Consider the following 18343-nt stretch of genomic DNA (forward strand, 5'->3'; position numbering starts at 1 on the left):
CCTAGATCTTTTGCAATCAATATAGTAAGTAATCAATAGTACTGGACCCCTGTCCTTGGCAGCAGAGTATTACACACAATGCCTTCACTCGTCTGTTACTCATTATGTTACACTCTGCTTACTCACAGGATACCCCTGCATCAAATGGCAATGATTCATATACAACATCTCAATTCAAAACCCCTCTGGATAGTCTACGTTTTAAAAGAATCAAAAAGGGAGAGATAAAAGAACGTGGTCAAAAACAGAATCATGTGAGATTTCTGAGTGTCTGTGAGAAAAGTCCAAGGAACCAAGATAAAGAGTCTTGTAAACTCAGTTTCTTCAAAAGCAATGGAATTGTTCTTGAATCATATTTTTGTGCCCCTTCTAGGTGTATCATGAAGGAGTGAGTTTATTTCAAGTCATTACAGCTAGCTATTGTTATTTGTTTATATGCCTCTATGGAAAAATGTGTTTTTGCCATCTACGGCTTGCCCACCATGTGTGGCTTACCCACCACGTGTACTTGTTCTTGTAATTGTACATTTTACTTATGTGATTCCTCTTAACCCTCCGAATATAAATAGTCTGATGCTTTGAATAAAGCTGGCTATTGCCTGAGACGTTAGTCGACCTCATTTACTGGCACCAGTTTCCCAGGTCCCACCCCTTGAGAGTGGGGACCGTGTGCCAAACGGTAAAACACAAGGAGACCTCCAACTGGAAGACAGACACGAGAGGCACTGTTAAAGCAGCACTGGTGTCTTCAAAACCTTGACAGGAATGTGGGTAGGTTCGAGAAGGAAACACAGACAGAACTGGGATCATAAAAAGTACCATGTTTTAAAAATCTCCTTTTAAAGACACTCTTAAAGCAGATGTGGGACTGCACACCTTTAATCCCCGGGAGATCGCTGTCAGGTTAAGACCAGCCTAGTCTACACATCCAATACCAAAGTCAGCAAGAACTATACAATTAGACCCCCGATTAAAACAAACAAACACACACACACACCACCAGAACCAAACAAAATTCTTGGAAGGTTTTCAGCCTCTTGATTTAAATGTGAAGACCCGTGACCTTCGGACACACACTGAATCACACTTTCCCCCTGCCCGCACATTGTGCCTTTTGTAGAATATCCCCAAATGATTGTTTCGGATAGTTTATAGAGAAGGCAAACTTTAAATATTTTTGCAGGCTATAAAACCACCTCATTAGTCACAATTTAGGATAGTTAAAAACCAAACCACTTCTGTAAACTTTCGAGGTACTGTCTGCTAACATACTTATCATTGAAAGGGAAACATCGAGGCAGTTTACTACTGCTTTAGTGGGAAAACCACATCTTTCTCTGTGAGCTATTTGGGATCCTGTCTTAGTAAGTTGATATCCTGTAACTTCAAAAGTATGTACTTAGTAGCAGGCTATTTAAATTTTTTTCCTTCATAATAACAGCTGTACTATTTTAATTAAGACTTTCATCAGTGTCACAAAGATGTCTTTTTCTTTCCTATTATTTCTATATTTGACCAAAATGGGTGGATTAATCTTTTGTTTTTAAACCTTTCTCCTATATTTTCATTCTATAGATGGAGAGATTTAAATCACTTTCCTAGCTTTCCTTTACTCTCTATAGCAATTTACAATTGGTATTCTGTGATTTCCCCCATTTCCTTTATGATTTTCGGTAACAGATCTTGTGTTACACAGATGAAATGCTTCTGTATATGTCAATTTCCTCTAATGCCATTATACTCAACCATCTATAACAATTTTATGTTTCCATACCCCTCTGGAGTATGAAAAGTGGAACAGGGACAAGGCACACAGAAAACTTAAATTATTAATTTTCCAGTTTTGGGTTTGTTCTTAAAGTAAACTGCAAGTATTTGGTCTTTGAGTTTTTCTAAAGGTATTTTCCTCCAGAATTAGTATGACTATATTCTATTTGCGACAACTACTTACTTATTTCAACTGCTCTGAGTTTTTAATATAGTTCTAGTTAAAACTGTGTATGTTGCTATAAAGAGGGTCAAGTCTAAAATCTTGAGCTATCATTGGTAGCTCAGATACTATCTATCAATTTATTTAAGATGTTAGAAACTAGTTGCAGAGAAGCTATACAAACTTAAAACTAAACACACTAGAAAGACAAGCATGGGTATAGAACAAAAATGCCCACAGTAAACTACTTAACTTACAGTGGCCTGGTTTTATTTTATTTGAATACACTGTGTCTGTTACATTAGCTAACAGACTGTGAGGAGTAGTCTTGCTTGTCAACCTGACTACATTTGGAATTAACTAAAATGCAAGTGCCTGGGTACACTTGTGAGGGTTTTTTTTTTTTTTTCTTAATTAAATCACTGAAAGTGGGAGGACCAATTTTTAATCTGTATCTTTTGAGGTGGGAAGATCCACCTATAATCTGGGCCATGCTTTCTGCTGAAAACCTAGATAACAGACGTGTAAGAAGGAAGCTTGCTCTTTTTGCCTGCTTGTTCTCGCTCTTGCTGACGTGTCTGTTCCTTCACCAGCTTAGAGTCTACTTCTTTGGGATTCTGGTGTACACTAATGACCAGCTGAAGCATCCAGCCTTCTGGGCTGAACAACTACTGGACTCTTGGACCTTCTGTTGGTAGACAGCTATCATTGAATTAGCCATTAATCAATCTCTCTCTCTCTCTCTCTCTCTCTATATATATATATATATATATATATATATATATATATATATATATATCTTCATCTACAAAACATTCTCTAAGTTCTGTTCCTACAGAAAACCCTGAATAATAAAAATACCATGTATAATATTTAATTACAAATAATGAAAGGAGTTGAATAAATGAGCTCCTTTTGTGATGGAAATAGGTAACAGAAAGAAGGCTAGGAGTTGGGCATACATTGAGTCAAACTCTGATGCTCAAATAATTGCTCTTGATACTTAAATAATTGCTCTTGATATTTAAATGACAAGGCCCTCTTGTGACTTGTCTCTAAAAACATGGTAACTGACTGTGTGATATACAAGCTCAGGTAAGAGGGATTATACCTTCTTCTTGTGCTCTCTTAGCTCACTCTAGAAGAAGCAGGTGCCCCATTAGGAGCTCACTCAACTAGCCCAAGGCGAAGAGCCACATGGTGATCATTCTTTTTCCTGACGAGAGTCTCTGAGGTTTTCTTTCACATGAGAATAACTTCTAAATCAAGCCCTCATGACTCTGACTTCCTGAAAAGCCTTGAAGAGAAATCATGTATTAGCCACACGGCCCTTCAGAGACAGTATCTGCTGTTTACTGCAGGGCAATGCATGACTAGTTATCATTCCACAGATAACATATATAAATAATGTACAAGTGTTTAGATACTGAATTTTCTTATATTAGAACAAGTTTTCTAAACAACATCTCATGAAACTATACTTTTTATTTTGAACAAAAAGATGTGAAAACAGGAGAATTAATATTAAATATACTATTTTGAGGGATTTTTTTTGGGGGGGGGGACAATTTCAGAACTGTTGATATTTTTACCGAAGTAAGAGCACTTACTTTTAGAACTAATTTCCAGGATGAGAGGGCCAGATGAGTTTACAACAATGTTACTGACCTCCTCACCTATCCTGGAGTCAGTGTAACTGAGCTTACACTGTTACCTTCCTGTTTTCAGCAGCTAAGCACAGATTTCAAGAGATTAATATGTAAAAACTTCTGAATAATGATCAAAGCTTCCATGTAATGACTTATTATAATGGCATATTCTTTTCAGTTTATCAATATACTTAGCCCCTTTATCTTCTACCCATTAAGCACATAACACAACTGAAAAATTGCTCTGTACACCTGTTTTCTAACTAGTAGATACAGGATAAAAAAGGACATGAAAACCTAACCAATTACTTAGAGCTAACAAAGTCATGGACCTTGACTACAACTGCCACTTTACTAAAGTGCATAGTCCTTAACCACATTCTAAATATTTGTCCTTTTACCCACAAATAAGTATAGTCCTCACTGCTCATCAAGAAGATTCTTTGCAACGTATGAAGACTCATTACAGAGAACTACAACCAATCAAAATGCAGAGTTGTGGAACCCAGTCCCAACTGATGAACCTAGAACACAACCCTTGCACTTCTGGCCAGGGAACACTGTGGGGAAAGGTGCAGGACAAAGATGACTGTCAGGGTTACTTCAATTTTTATTCACAATACAATTCAAAGTCACTTTTGAATACAGTATTTAATAACAGTCAAGGTTTGATTTTTTTTTGATTGATGCACAAGTTGACTTAGCACAAATTATAAAAATCTTGTAAGCTGCCATGTGGCTGCTGGGAATTGATCCTGGTCCTTTGGAGGAGCAGCCCGTGCTCTGAGTCACTGGGCCATCGCTCCGCCCCCTTTCCAGGTCTTCTGTCTACGCATGTCCTGATCCACTACATCTCGCTGTGACCCTTACAGCTCTGGCATGTGAAAGAAACAATTCAAATCTGCTATAACAAAAAATAATAACCTGGGGTTCTTGACTGCAAGTGTATTTCATTTACACACCAAGTATGGAGAAAGTGACATTTTTAACCATCTGGAGTCTCCTACTATATAACTATGAAATAGTTATCCACACAAGTGTTTTAAATGTTTCTGAATGCCTTTGTAATTTTCAGCATTCAAGTCTTTCCCACATTAGATAGCAAAAACATTTAGTTATTTTATGTATCTGGACAGTGTGAATTGTTTCCTTATTCTACATAAACTTTTTTTGTTTTTTAAAGGTTAGAATTTTGTTGTACAGTCCTGTCTAGCCTGCACTTCCTATGTAGACCAAGCTGGCCTCTAATACATAGAGCCACACACTTCTGCGGCCAACTGCTACCACTCCCAGCTACTCTACATACACTTTCAAAATTCTGATTTGGTATTTCTTAGCTACTGTTAAACAAATTACGATTAATTTTGGAGGCTTATATCCTATGGCTAATCACCTTGCTTTTTAAAAAATCACTTAGTTTGCTAGTAAATATATATGAATTTTGTGGTTTACCAATTTTTGTTTTGGCAGAGGATGATAAACAGGGCTCTAACGCAATACTGAATAGAAGAGACAGGACAAGAATCGAGTTTTTCATCATGTTTATCATAGGAATTGTTAACACAGTAACAAATTAAGGGTTCCCTCTTCATTTGGTTTGATAATAGTATTTAATGAAAGATTGAATTTTGTGACATGATTTCTTCTTATGTGGGGGTATGTAGAACTTCATTATTCAGCTAAAGCAATGGACTGTTAATAATTTAAAAATTAAAAAACTTTATTCTTCAAGAAATTCATGCTGGTCATATCTCTGTTTTTAGATTATACTTCATTATTTCTAAATCCATGTTGTGGAGAAATAGTGACCTACAACTGTCTGTTGTCACATCCAGCTTTCTTACCACAATTATGAATAAAAACCATAGCCATAATAGGTGCTGAGATGTTTATTTGGTAATTCTCAGGAAAAGGCTCTCTAAATACAACATTTTATTTTACTTAGTGAATTCCCAGTGAAAACATGTAAGCTTGGGACCTTCTTTGTGAAAAAGTTTTGATAAATCCAACTTGTTTTACAAAGCACAATAGGTTTTCTCTCTCTCTCTTCATGTGAGTTTGGGTAAATTGTTTTAAGAACTTCCACTTTGTCCGGGTGTGGCTGTGCATGCCTTTAATCCCTGCACCAAATCCTAGCACTTTGAAGTGGAGCACAGTGCCAACCTGGTCACCAGAGCAAGTTCCAGGACAGCCGAAGCCACATGATAGACAGACCCGCTCCTCTGTCTCAAGAGACTGAAGAACTCATGGCCTTCCCCTGAAGCTGAAAACGTTAACAGAATAACACTGCTTATAGTTTCCTTTGGACAATTTACTATCAATAGTGAATTTCTTTTTCTAACCCCTGGTTTTATTAATTTGGCTTTTCTCCTTTTTCCCTTACCAATTTATCGTGGTTTTAATTTTTTAAGGAGCCTTAATTAACTGGCTCTAAATCTCTGCTTCGCTAATTCCTGATTTTACATGATTTCCATATTTTTAGGGTGTGACTCATCTTTCCTTTCAAGCCTTGATATTAGCATCCACCACTCTCTGACTTATGTAACACTATAAACTACAGCATCCATTCTGTTGTGTTCCAGGTATCCTGACCTATATAATTTTACTTTTCAGATTTTTCTAATTTCCACAGTAACGTTTAAAATATTTTTTATATTTTTAGAATTTCATACAAGTATTCACGGTGTTTTGATCATATCTACCCCTACTCCCTCCCTCCAACTCTTCTCAGAATCACCAACTCCTCCCAGAACCACCCACCTCCCTCCAACTGCAGATCATTAAAAACAGGAAAACAAAACCCAGAGTTCAGTAAATTGTCAGAATGCACATGGATGTAGGGCCATCCACTTCAGCATGTACACCAGCTGGGACTTACGCCTGAAAAATACAAAGCAGACTCTCCCTTCCCCGGCAGCCATCAATTGCTAGTAACTTCTCAGAAACACCTCCCCCATCCACCAAGGAATTAGCACCAGTCTGGTCTTGAACAGGCAACCTCAGCTGCTCTGAGTTCATGAGTTACAGCCACTAGACTAGTTGTTGTTGTTGGGTTTTTTTCCCTTTTATATTGTGCAGTACAACAAAAAGCCCTTCCAAATCAAAGAACATAAAAATATCCTAGCTTTGGGTGAGAAAGTAGACGGTAGGGAAAAAGAAGGCTGACTTGCCTAAAATTCCAAGTTGTAAGCTCAACTTCATCTAGCTCATAGCTGCAGTTCATTCCATCTGCTCAAGTCCTCAAATCACAGGCTGAGAAGACTGCTAGTCTGAGGACAGTAACCCAAGCACCTGGCAGAAACAGGTGACATTTCCTCTCTAGTGAAAGAAAGTCACTTTCTTTTCTTTCAATCAGGTCAGAATTTCCACATATAAAATTTCAAAGACTATGACACCCGCCCCCGACATACAAGAGAATACGTGAGGAACAGAGGCAGCAGTGCTAACAAAAGGGTATAACTGGAGAATGACATCAAGGACTGGATAGTAAAATTCTTTAATGTATGAAAACTAACACTTAAATACAATTAAATAGAAATCAGAAAGAAAAAAATCCTAACTTTAAAAGCTAAAATACACAAAAAAGATGAGAAATGGCTGAAAGAAAATCAACACAACAGAAGCCGGACAGTAAGAAATATTCAGGATATAATACACAGAAATAATATGGAGCAGAGGCGTAAAGAAAAGGCATGGGGTGTGGAGTAAGACAGAAACAATCATAGACAATATCCCAAAGGAGAACATATGAATGTTATTAACAGAGTCGAAGGCAAAAGTGAATTCCCTCTCCCCTCATAGCCTATACTCTCACAGCAGGATAAAGGAAATTCCCAGATCCAGTCCAGTGAAACCCACAGAGAATTCAGAGCGAAGGCCATAAAGAGGCCTGGTGGGTTTCAGGAGAGTTGGTTCACAGCACACACATCAGCAGGGTCACAACTACCTGTGACTCCAGGGGTAAGATGTGCTGGTCTCTATCAGTAGAGAAATTCAGACGGGGTTAGATATGGCTCGGTACATTAGCTCGTGCCACCAGGCCTGGCAATCTGAATCAGTTCCTAGAACTCAGAATATAGTAGTAGACGAAACCGACTCCCACAGATCATGGGGCCCAAAGTGCCTGGCCCTCAGAACTTAATAAAATCTCTACCATGCATTCAAGGAAGTTAATTAAACCACTTTCCAAAAAAGCACAAAATAATTTTAATAGCTTCAAAAACATGTAGCTGACTTTATGAGAAAAATTAGGAGCTGAGTCAGGGCTGTAATTCCAGAACTTGGGGGGTAAAGTCAGGAAGATCAAGAGTTCAAGCCTAGCCTGGGCTACGTGCCTAGCTGAGGTTGCCTGGGCTGTATGAGATTCTGCCTCAAACAGATTTTTTTTTAAGTTAAAAAATGTTTTAAAAAAATCAACAGCCAAAATTACCAAAACAAAAAATTACAGATCAACTCTAGCAATAAAGATGCAAAGAAATTTAAACAAGCCAAATAATTATATCAAATGCTATAACGTAAGGGCTTCCAAAACAGTCATTATTAGATATGATGAATATATCACTTGCTGTTATCTTTGTTGGAAGCAGACTAAGCACTCTGGGGAAAAAACTGACTTTCAATAAGAAAGCTAAACATTCAAGTCAATTTCTCAAGACAAAGAAGCTACAACAAAGGGGCACTGAGTGGTGAAACTATGGCATTTCCTAAGTCCCTGCTCTCCATTCTAATTAACACATACAAAGCTCTAGGTGAAGGGTAAAGAGCAGGAACAGGAAGAAGGATTTACATGAAAAATGTGAAGACACTTTACAAAGTCAAAAACTCTATTTTTAAAGTCAAAAAGTAGCCTGAAGAAAAAAAATCTAGAACAAGATCCCTTGCTGCTGCTGCCAGTTCTATGGTACAAACATCTGCTGGCTTTTCAAACTCAAGAGTGACAAGTGCACATAAACGCTGAGCTATCTCTCCAGGCCCATATGGAACTATTATAAACTCAAATTTAAACAGCTTCACCGGTTAGTGATCACCTTAACTCAGACGGAAAATACTCAGGGAACAGAAGATAATACCAACACTGAACATGTGTACCCTTTCCCTGACCTGTCTTAATTATTCAAACAATACAAGCTAGCAACTACTGGTAAGACCTCCATTATAATATTTCAAGTAGGGCAAGAACGTAGACCAACATGAACACCGTGTTTCATATAAGGGGCTAATATCCCTGATTGTCAGAATCTACAGTGGGCCCCAGAAGCCCTACAGATACCAAGACAAGTGTAAAAAGCAAGTACAAATTTATAGCATATGTAAAATAAAATATAGTGGCATAAATGACAGTAGGAAGAAACAACCTGTCATATGTTACTTGAATATAGACTGTGATTACAGACCCATGATATAAATCACAGAGAAATTCCTTTAATTTTTCTTATTGCTGTGACCAAATTCCTGACTAGAAACACTGAAAGTGGGGTTGGGGATTTAGCTCAGTGGTAGAGCGCTTGCCTAGCAAGCGCAAGGCCCTGGGTTCGGTCCCCAGCTCCGAAAAAAAGAAAAAAAAAAAAAAAAAAAAAAAAGGAAGACAGAAACACTGAAGGCAGAAAGGGTTCTTTCTGGCACGCAGTTTGCAGGTCTCGTCTATCACAGATGAGAAGGCAGTGTAGCAGGAATGGTTTAGGGGGAAACAAGTGCAGCCAAGTTATACAACTCAAGGCTTGCAGCCAGTGACTGCCTTCCACCAGGCAGGCTCCACCTCCAAAAGGTTCCACATCCTCCCAAAACAGCATCACTCACTAGCCATGGGCCAAGTATTCAAAGAAATGTGCATGAAGGTTTATGCAGTATGCAAATTAATGCAGGTCTTTTTTTAACACAACATCATGGCCACTGAACAAACCAGGGTTGTTTGAGTAGTCCTGGCACTTTACCTAATGTTCACAAGGGCTTCTGAAATACAGTCTTTATAAATGCAAGTAGTTTATAAACGCAAATGCACAGTATTTGTACTGATGTACAAATTCCTAACACCAAGTTATTAGTTATTTTCTATGCAGACAACCTAGAAAATTTGATAGCTGTCTCAACTAATTCTATCAAGAATGAATATGCTATTTCACTAAGAATTTTCAAAGCAGTTTTTAAATCTTGTGGTTTTGAAAATATAACTGATCCAAACAGTGGGCCCCTTTTATGTATAAATGAATGACCCATATTTTCTGAAATAAATATTTGGCTGCTGTGAAATGTAGAATACCAATTTGTTGGTGCCTCACTAGGCATGTCAAGGACTAATAAAGGACTGAATTAGGTTTTAAATATCAAACATCTTTCTTACAGTCCAGACATAACTGTTGTCTTAAGACTCTGCTAAGGTCGTCACCTGGCATTTATTACAAGCATCTTTGAAGGTGAGAAGAGTTTTAAGTGCATGTACTATATGAATGTAAGGATCTAAAAGTACATAAGTAACTCAGTGAGGAAAACCAGGTGCTCTAGCATCCAGATTCTGCATAATCTGTAAACCCAACTCAAAGGAGTCATTTGAAAGGGGAAACACACCAGTATTTGTTAATGGATAGTCTTTAGAGAGGTATAAACTATGATTCATTAGTAAAAGTTACAATAAACCAAAACTGGGTAGTAGGTGTGTAGGAACATACACAGCTCTCGTGTACAACACTTGCCTACTACACGTGATCTTCAGCACTCCTGGGAGACGGTGTGGTGTGAAGGTTTTAAGTCTGAGAAAGCCTCTTCACAGATAAAGGCTAGCTAAGGATCACAGCTATTTGGAGGTTGAGACAGGCAGATCATTTGGCCCCAAAGAATTTACAGACAAAAAAAGTAAAGAACAGGTAAGCTAAACAGAAAGAAATTTATAAGCTAATAGATTTAAATCTAACTCTACGGTATTAAGAGTTATCTAGAGTCACAGAACTTATACGATGAGTCTCTCTATAAACATTTAAAGGGAACTGACTGAAATGACTTACTTGCAGTCCAACTAATCCAACCATGCTAGCTGTAAACAGAAAATACAAGAATCTAGCAGTTGCTCAGTCCCACAAGATGGGGTGAGTGAGCTGGTCTGTTTTCACTGGGATCCTTATATAGGCTTCCAGCAGAACATGTGACCAAGACTAAAGGTCTATCTTCCCACCTCAAGATCTGAATTAAAGGTGTGTCTTCCTACCTCAAGATTCAATCAAAAGTATGTCTTCCCATCTTAAAGGTCCAGACTAGAAGTGAATTCACCTACTTCAAACCAAGCAGAGTATCTCTCACAGGTGTGCCCTCCATTTCTGTCTGGATTATAGTTCAGATACTGTCAGGTTGACAACCAAGAATGTTATCATACCTACCAACAGCTCCATTAAAGGTAAATGGCATAATCATCTCGATAAAAAGGAAACTGTTAGTAAGACTTTAAGAACTGAGTTTCAGGGTTAGAGATGGCTCTGTAGTGGTTAAAGACACTTATTGTTCCTGCAGAGGAAGGGGGTGCAGTTCCCAGCACCCACCTAATGATCCAGAGGATCCAACGTCTCTTCTGACTTTGAGCTCTTGACTGCATATACAATACAAATCAATACAATCAGGCACATACAAATAATTTTTAAGGGAGCAACTTAACCACTTAAAATAGCAGAGGATAAAAATAAAAGGATGGGAAAGACTTATCACATTTGCACTAACCAAAGAAAAGAATCTATATTAATATTAAACTAGACTTCAGATTGAGGAATACTTCAGAGATCAGGGGTATTAGTTAATAATAATGGGGTCTATACATCACACTGATAGAATAATCTTGGACACTGACATGTACCAAGAGATATTTAAACACAGTCAGTAAAAATGAACAGGAAAGAAATAGATATATTCTCAATTATACTTGGAGACATCAAGTCTTCTCTGAATGATTAGAAAAATAAGTTTAAAAAAAGCCAAAAATAAAAAAAACACACGCCATTAAGACAAAGTCCTTAACAGTAAGAAAGCAACTTTATTGTGTTAACTAAATGAATTTCTTAAAACACAAACTTCCGATACTGATACTAGTGAAAGTGACACTTTCAATACCAAAGACCATGTTTTCAAAAGGAAATAGATAACTCCTAGAATCCTATCTCTATTCAAGTAATAACTCAAGAAATTTGCCTTTTAAAACTCTACACTAAGAAAGTTTATCTTGAAAACTCCAGTGAACATTCATATAAAAAAGAAAAATAATTGAATAAAAAAATTCCCCCAAAATATAAAAGACATTATTTCTAAGGTTTTACTATTAACATAATAAAAAAGAATTAAATGAATTAAATGAAAAAATATCCTCATGGACAGATGGAAAAATAAAACCTCTGAGGTTTAACCACAAAAGGCAAGATGACACAATTGAAAATAAAGTTATTACATTTATCAACTACAGAAAACAACTCCCTAAATATAATAAAAACAAGACAGAACGTTTTTTCAGGACCGAGCTCAATACTTACACATAGTTAGAATTCAATGACCTCTAACAGAATGGGAATGAACTATGACTGTACCATGTGCTGCCATCTCTGTTGGAAACACTCAGGGAAAAGCTGACTTGCATTAAGAAAACTAAAATAAATTTCTCAATGCAAAGTTTACCAGTAAAGGAACTATAAGAAAACTGAATTAAACGGTAAAATTACTGTTTTTTAAAGTAGCCAATCTCCATTTCTAATTAACAGTGTAGAAGCTCTAGCTGAAGGTTAGATTGAGCTAACTGTCCCTACTGCTTTTCACTTCCGGTATCCATGCACGTGTGCGTACACAGGGTCTGTTCAAGGGACCTAGAGTTCACTGATGGGGTAGACTTGGTGGCTAGCAAACTCTGGGTGGTCATCTGCCTCTGCTCCGCCTGTTTTGATTCCCCAGTGCTGGGGTAACAAGGACATGGCCACATTAGGCTTTTTTATGTGGGTGCTACACATTAGAACTCAGGCCTTCTGCTTGAGGAGTGAACACTTTACCTACACTAGGCCATCTTCTCCAGTGCCAAACAAAGTGATACTTAAAAAGCTCATGGGGTTGGGGATTTAGGTCAGTGGTAGAGCGCTTGCCTAGCAAACGCAAGGCCCTGGGTTCGGTCCCCAGCTCCGGAAAAAAAAAAAAAAAAAAAAAAAAAAAAAAAAAAAAAAAAAGCTCAGGAGCTCCCATCTCCTGATTTCAAGGTTTACTACAAAGTAAATACCTCAATAATATAAGATAATATAGTAGTTTCAAAATTACAGGTACAGAGCTCCAGGGGCAGTCAAAACACACATCACATTTGTGGTCTGATTATACTCATCTAAAGAAGAGAAGGAATGTTCTCAAGAATCAGAACTAGAATGACATATCCACTAGATAAGAAAACAAGCCTTAAACCTTTTCTCACATCATAAAACAAAAATACAACTCAATATATAATGCATCTTGATGTAAAAACCAAAACTATTAAATATATAGCCAAAAACATGAGGAAATGTATTCAACATTGCATTTGGCAAAGAATTCTTAGCAAAGATGATGAAAAAAAAAAAAAAAACCACCTCATTAACCAAACTAATTCTAACTAAAAGCTCTTTTTAAGGAATTAATTGTGGGGCCAGAAGACAACATTAGATTCCATGGAGCTAGAGTTACAGGCATTTGTGAGCAGACCAATGTGGGTGCTGAGAACTGAAGCTGGGTCCTCTGGAAGAGCAGCTGGTGCTCTTACCACAGAGCCATCTCTTCAGCTCCTCCTCTTGGTTACAGTTTGGAAATAAAGAAAACAAAACCCTTCACATTGAAATGTGGGTTCGTGTCTGTCAGAGCAGCTGCATAAACATATTTAATATGCTTTAACATTCATCAGCTCAGTTTTAAGATGGCTGAAAGACTTGAAGGAAGCATTTACAATGAAGACATCAACAACCTTATCAGCATCATGAGTCACCCAGTAAATACAAGTTCAAATCCACCGTGGCCCAGGAATGATCCGATCCCAGAAGTCTGAAGCCTGAGGCAGAAGGATTAAGAGTTCAAGGCTAGCTTGGACTACACCATTTGAGTTCATTACAGTCTCAGCTACAAAACAGATTTCTTTTCAAAAAGACCAAGAAAATAAACAAGTGAACGACAGTAATAAAGACCAGTGTGCTATACATGCTGGAAGTGTGTAAGCATGTGGATAAACCAAACTGGTGTATGTCACTGGCAGACAAGTGACATGGGACAGTGATTAAACTTTCTATGTAAGTCAAGAAATACCACGTCTAGATTTTTCAGGTTAAAAAAAGTTTTAATTCACAATAAATGTTCACAGCACCTTTATTAATAACCCCAAATCAGTGACAACCCAAATATTCATAATTAATTAAATGAATATAACAGCAGTAAATTATCATGCTACTTCACAAAAAACGGAAATAAGCTAGTTTTACACACACACACACACACACACACACACACAAACACACACACAAACACAAATGGTCTTCAAAAACATGATGCTGGGAAATGAAAGATACAAAAGAAATAATTACATTTATATGAAACAGTAGGCAAAGGGAAACCAATGTAATGATGTAAGAAAGATGTAGTTTCCCGGGGCTCAGGGTCAAAGTCTGGTTGACCTCAAAAGAACATAAGTTTTCAAAGAAATGAAAATACTACCCTCACTGTGTTATATATTCTGCATATCTATATATACATAATGGCATAAAAGTGTGCTTTTCTGAGAACACAGTAAGAAGCACATCTTAAGTACATTTCAGCAATTAGAACTCACTCTCTAATTTTAAAAAGTTGATTTTTAAAAAGATAGTCTCTTTTAAGGAACCAGTATATAAAAACTACTAGTAACACCCAAATAGAACCACATATAAAGTTGAAAAGATGTCAGAAAGAAAGAAAGAAAGAGAGAGAGAGAGAGAAAGAAAGAAAGAAAGAGAGAAAGAAAGAAAGAAAGAAAGAAAGAAAGAAAGAAAGAAAGGAAGAAAGAGAGAGAAAAAAAAAGAAAGACCTTAACCTCCAATACCTTTTTGAAGCAACAGGAGGCAGTGAGGCGGTGCACAGGTCAGGTGCTTGCCACAAAGCCTGACAATATGCAACCTGCAGAAACCCAGACAGAAGAATCAACTCCCACACACTGTCCTCTCATCACCATGAGCATGCTGTAGCAACACACATGTGCACACACACACTCGCTAAATGTTTTTAAAAATGAAAACAATAACATCATCTTGGCAAGCTAAAAATAGGACATATTTTTAACTTTTAATATTGACTATTAGAAAGCTTTGTGAAAAATCGTATTTAATGCCAGCCAGCCTCAGAGGCATTCACCTTAAAGAAAACTAACATATTTTAACTATTAGCCCTACAATTCAACAATATGTAGCACGTAATGGACAATGCAGTGAACAGAATGTTATAAAAACTGGAAAGGAAACAAAAAAATACTTTCATATAATTGTCAACTAAACAAAAATATTAGCTCCATGAAAAAAAAAACGGGGGGGGGGGGGGGGACGGAAAGCTGTTTTTATTGCCAGAGACAGGAAATAAAAGTTAAAGTTTTCATCTACTACAGCAATACAACCATAAAGGAGCTGGAAATATTGAAAAGGAATGCCATTATACATTTCATATGTGAAATATGAAAAGATGGTGAGGTTTTTGGAGGGCCTTAAGACTATAAAACAGTTCTAAGAACTTATTCGTAACATTATTCAAAATAGGGTTTTTAAATTTTAACTCATAAGTGGTCTGAAGATGACCTAGAAGAAACACTCAGGAAACAGTCAAAATATCTTTCAAAAGAGTAATGAGGGTTAGACAGCTATCAAGTTTAAATACTCATACCCTTTACCTCTGAACCTCTACTTCTATGGTCTGTGCTCCAGAAGGATCAGTTTTTCCCCTTATTAAAACACTGTCTGAGTCTTGGGATGGAGGCAATATATTCGAAGGGAAAGTGGGAGTTGCTCTTTTTACATCACAGTCTTCCACACCGTGAAATGCTCTACAATAAAGGATTTAAAGCTTACAATTCAGCATCAATGAATGAGTTAGTTACCTTTATATAAAGCGTAACTTTCAACAGCAATCATTCAAACGGCTTCCAGGAGGAATATTTAATTGAAGTTCATCAAGTTAAAGACATAGGATGTACCCTTAGAAAAAGCATTAGGGCAGCCTACATAAAACAAGGGACTATGTCCAAGATACCTGATTGGAAGAAACCAGCTCTGCACACACGTGCTCAGTAAAACCCTTACTCCCACTCCTGAAGCAGACAACTCTGCATGTACACGTAACGTGTCTTTAAAGATGCATTTGTGAACGCACTTTGAAAGGCGACCACCAAGCCTAAATACTAGTGGGGCACTTAAGGAGGTATTCACATATTAGTGTTTACTTAGTACTGCTTTCTTTATTTATACTGTTGAATTTTACACCGAGGGGTGCACGTCTGTAATAGAAGAATAAAGTTATTCCACATAAAAACGACATGAAATCCAGAAGACAATCACAAACATGTCACGTTTATTTCTGTTATTTTTAATGTCCCTTCACATAGTCATCCAATGACCTGTTAGTCTTCGGCAAAGATGACTGCCATCTTAAAAGAATTATAAGCAACTACTTCGTGATTAAAAATAGAGCAAGGCCTCTTTAAAAAAAGAGAGAATCTCGTATACTTGACAGAACGAGGAGCCTCAAAGCAGTTGTCTATGTAGACATACGATTTTTTAAATTATTATTATTATTATTATTATTATTATTATTATTATTATTTCTAACAACTGATGAGGGCAACCTCCAGGTTCTTCATCCATCAGAAGCTGTTTACCTTTTCTTCAAGTTGGTCTGGGCAGCTTTCAACTCACCATTTTGAATGTGCGCAAAACATGATTAACCGGGAGGCATCTTGGGGTGGGGGTGGGGTGGGGGTGGAGTGGGGGCGGGGAGTGGGGGCCAGCCCTGAAGGTGCCTCTGACCGGCTTGCTCAGGCCTAACGCTGAATGAGAAGGAGCTAGGTTACTGGCCCTGCCTGACAGGGTGCCTGGGCCTCGGTGACAATCGGGAAGGACGCAAATACGGGGGGCAGGGGTGGAAGGCGTGCCGTACCCGGCAGGGGCCCCGCAGGCCTAGTGCGCCACGGTCCTCCCCGGCGGGCCTGAGGGTGGGCGGCACTGCCGGGCCGCGAGGGGCAAGCCACCGGGTCCTTGGCCGGGGTACCAAGGACGGCAGACGGCTGGCGGGAGCGAGCGGGCGGCGGGCGCGGCGGCTCGGGCTAGAGCGCGGCTCCGGGTGGGCTGGACGAGGCCCCGGAGGCCAGAGGCCTCTCAGTCGCCAACCCCACCCACCATGGCCGGCTGCGGCCCGACCGGTTCCTCGGTGGACCCCCGAAGCCGAGGCGCCGGGGCAGCGGCTCCCTCACCCAGATCCCCTCTGACATGGAGAGAGAAAAAAAATCCCCTCACCGAGATGTGCAGCGGCTCCAGAGCGAGAACAGCGCTCGATCCTCCACCCGCCACCACCGCCTTCTTCTCCGCCTCCGACTCCTCCCCCGCCGAACGCGCAGCGGCTGCAGCGGCGGCGGCGGCGGCGGAAGCAGAGGCGGTGGCGGCGGCGGCGCGTCCCGCCCCTTGCGCCGCGAAGGAGGCGGAGGAAGTGAGAGCCTCAGCCCCGCCCTCTCGGAGCGCAGCCAATAGACTTCACGGCCCTCTGCAGGGGAAAGGTACGTATCCAATCGCTGTCCGAGAAGTAGGTTTACGTCATGGTTGGACGTGGCAGAAAAAGGGAAAATAACTCGGGCTGTCTCTCTGCTTGGCTCCGCAGGCTCCCTCCCAGGCCCTTCGCGGATTGGCCGAGGAGCGGGGAGACGCGCTCGGCCCCGCCCTCTGTCCGGCCCTGCGTCCGCCCCTGCAGCACTGCGACGTTTGGGCGGGGGCGGGGCGCGGAGGCCCGAGCGGCTGTCAGACCTTTTGTGGTTTGGCTGGGAGAAAAGGGCGGGGTCTCCTGTAGGGAAGGGGGTGTGGAGAGCAGAGCGCAGGACTGGCGCAGTTACTTTCCCGCAGCCCCCCGCAAAATGGAGGTGCTAGGTTCGTTCCCAAGGCAGTGAGAAGCTACGCAATATCTGCAATTTAAATGCAAGAAAAGAAAACCCCCAAACCAGTTGCAGTTCCGATAGCAACGGGGAAAGAAACGTACCGGAGGAAGAGCTCGTTTGCTCTCGATTCTCCCTGGTGTGTAGTTCCCGCCCGCCACTGGTCAGACCTTCACCCTGCTCTCTGGTTCTGTTTGGATGGGGGAGCTATAGGTGAGATGGAGATTTTGCCCGACCAAAGTTTAGCAGCTGACAGCTAAGCTGTATCGAGTGTCAGGCTGAGAGGTAACAGCTCTCGTCGCTTGCAACCAAAATAAATACAACAGCTGGAGTCCCTGGACACCTTGCTTAATTTAACCCAGTCACAGTTTAGGTTCGTTATGTCAGTGATGCACATGTCCTCTTTTCTCATCCTGAAGCCGTCCTGCTTCTCTGATTACAGTCCTGTTCTCTTCTCTTACTCCCCGCCCCCACCCGCAGCTCCAGCACCTAGAGCCCAAAAGCTCAAGATATATTTATCACGTTGCCCCCCCTCCCTGAATTAAGAGCCTCACTTCTTGTGATGTCCTTTAACTGTAAAGTCCACCAGTGAACTGGAACTACCTTTTCTATCATTGATGTAAAGAAAGTATTCAAAATTTCCCATAC

General features: G+C 39.7%; 1 protein-coding gene across 4 annotated transcripts in view; it reads right to left on the reverse strand.

Moving 5' to 3' along the window:
• The window catches only part of Pja2 (praja ring finger ubiquitin ligase 2), a 50080-nt gene extending 32894 nt beyond the window's left edge, over positions 1-17186 (reverse strand). For 2 of the 4 annotated variants that reach the window (NM_001277278.1, NM_138896.2), the window contains exon 1: positions 17070-17186. The gene's annotated coding sequence lies outside the window, so the exon portion shown is untranslated. Of the gene's footprint in view, positions 1-14617; positions 14649-17069 lie in introns of those variants that run through there. The other 2 variants (XM_063266624.1, XM_017596266.2) reach the window with 1 other exon arrangement.
• Between the last annotated feature and the right edge of the window lie 1157 nt (positions 17187-18343).

Source organism: Rattus norvegicus, chromosome 9, assembly GCF_036323735.1.
Source record: "Rattus norvegicus strain BN/NHsdMcwi chromosome 9, GRCr8, whole genome shotgun sequence".
NCBI lineage: Eukaryota > Metazoa > Chordata > Mammalia > Rodentia > Muridae > Rattus > Rattus norvegicus.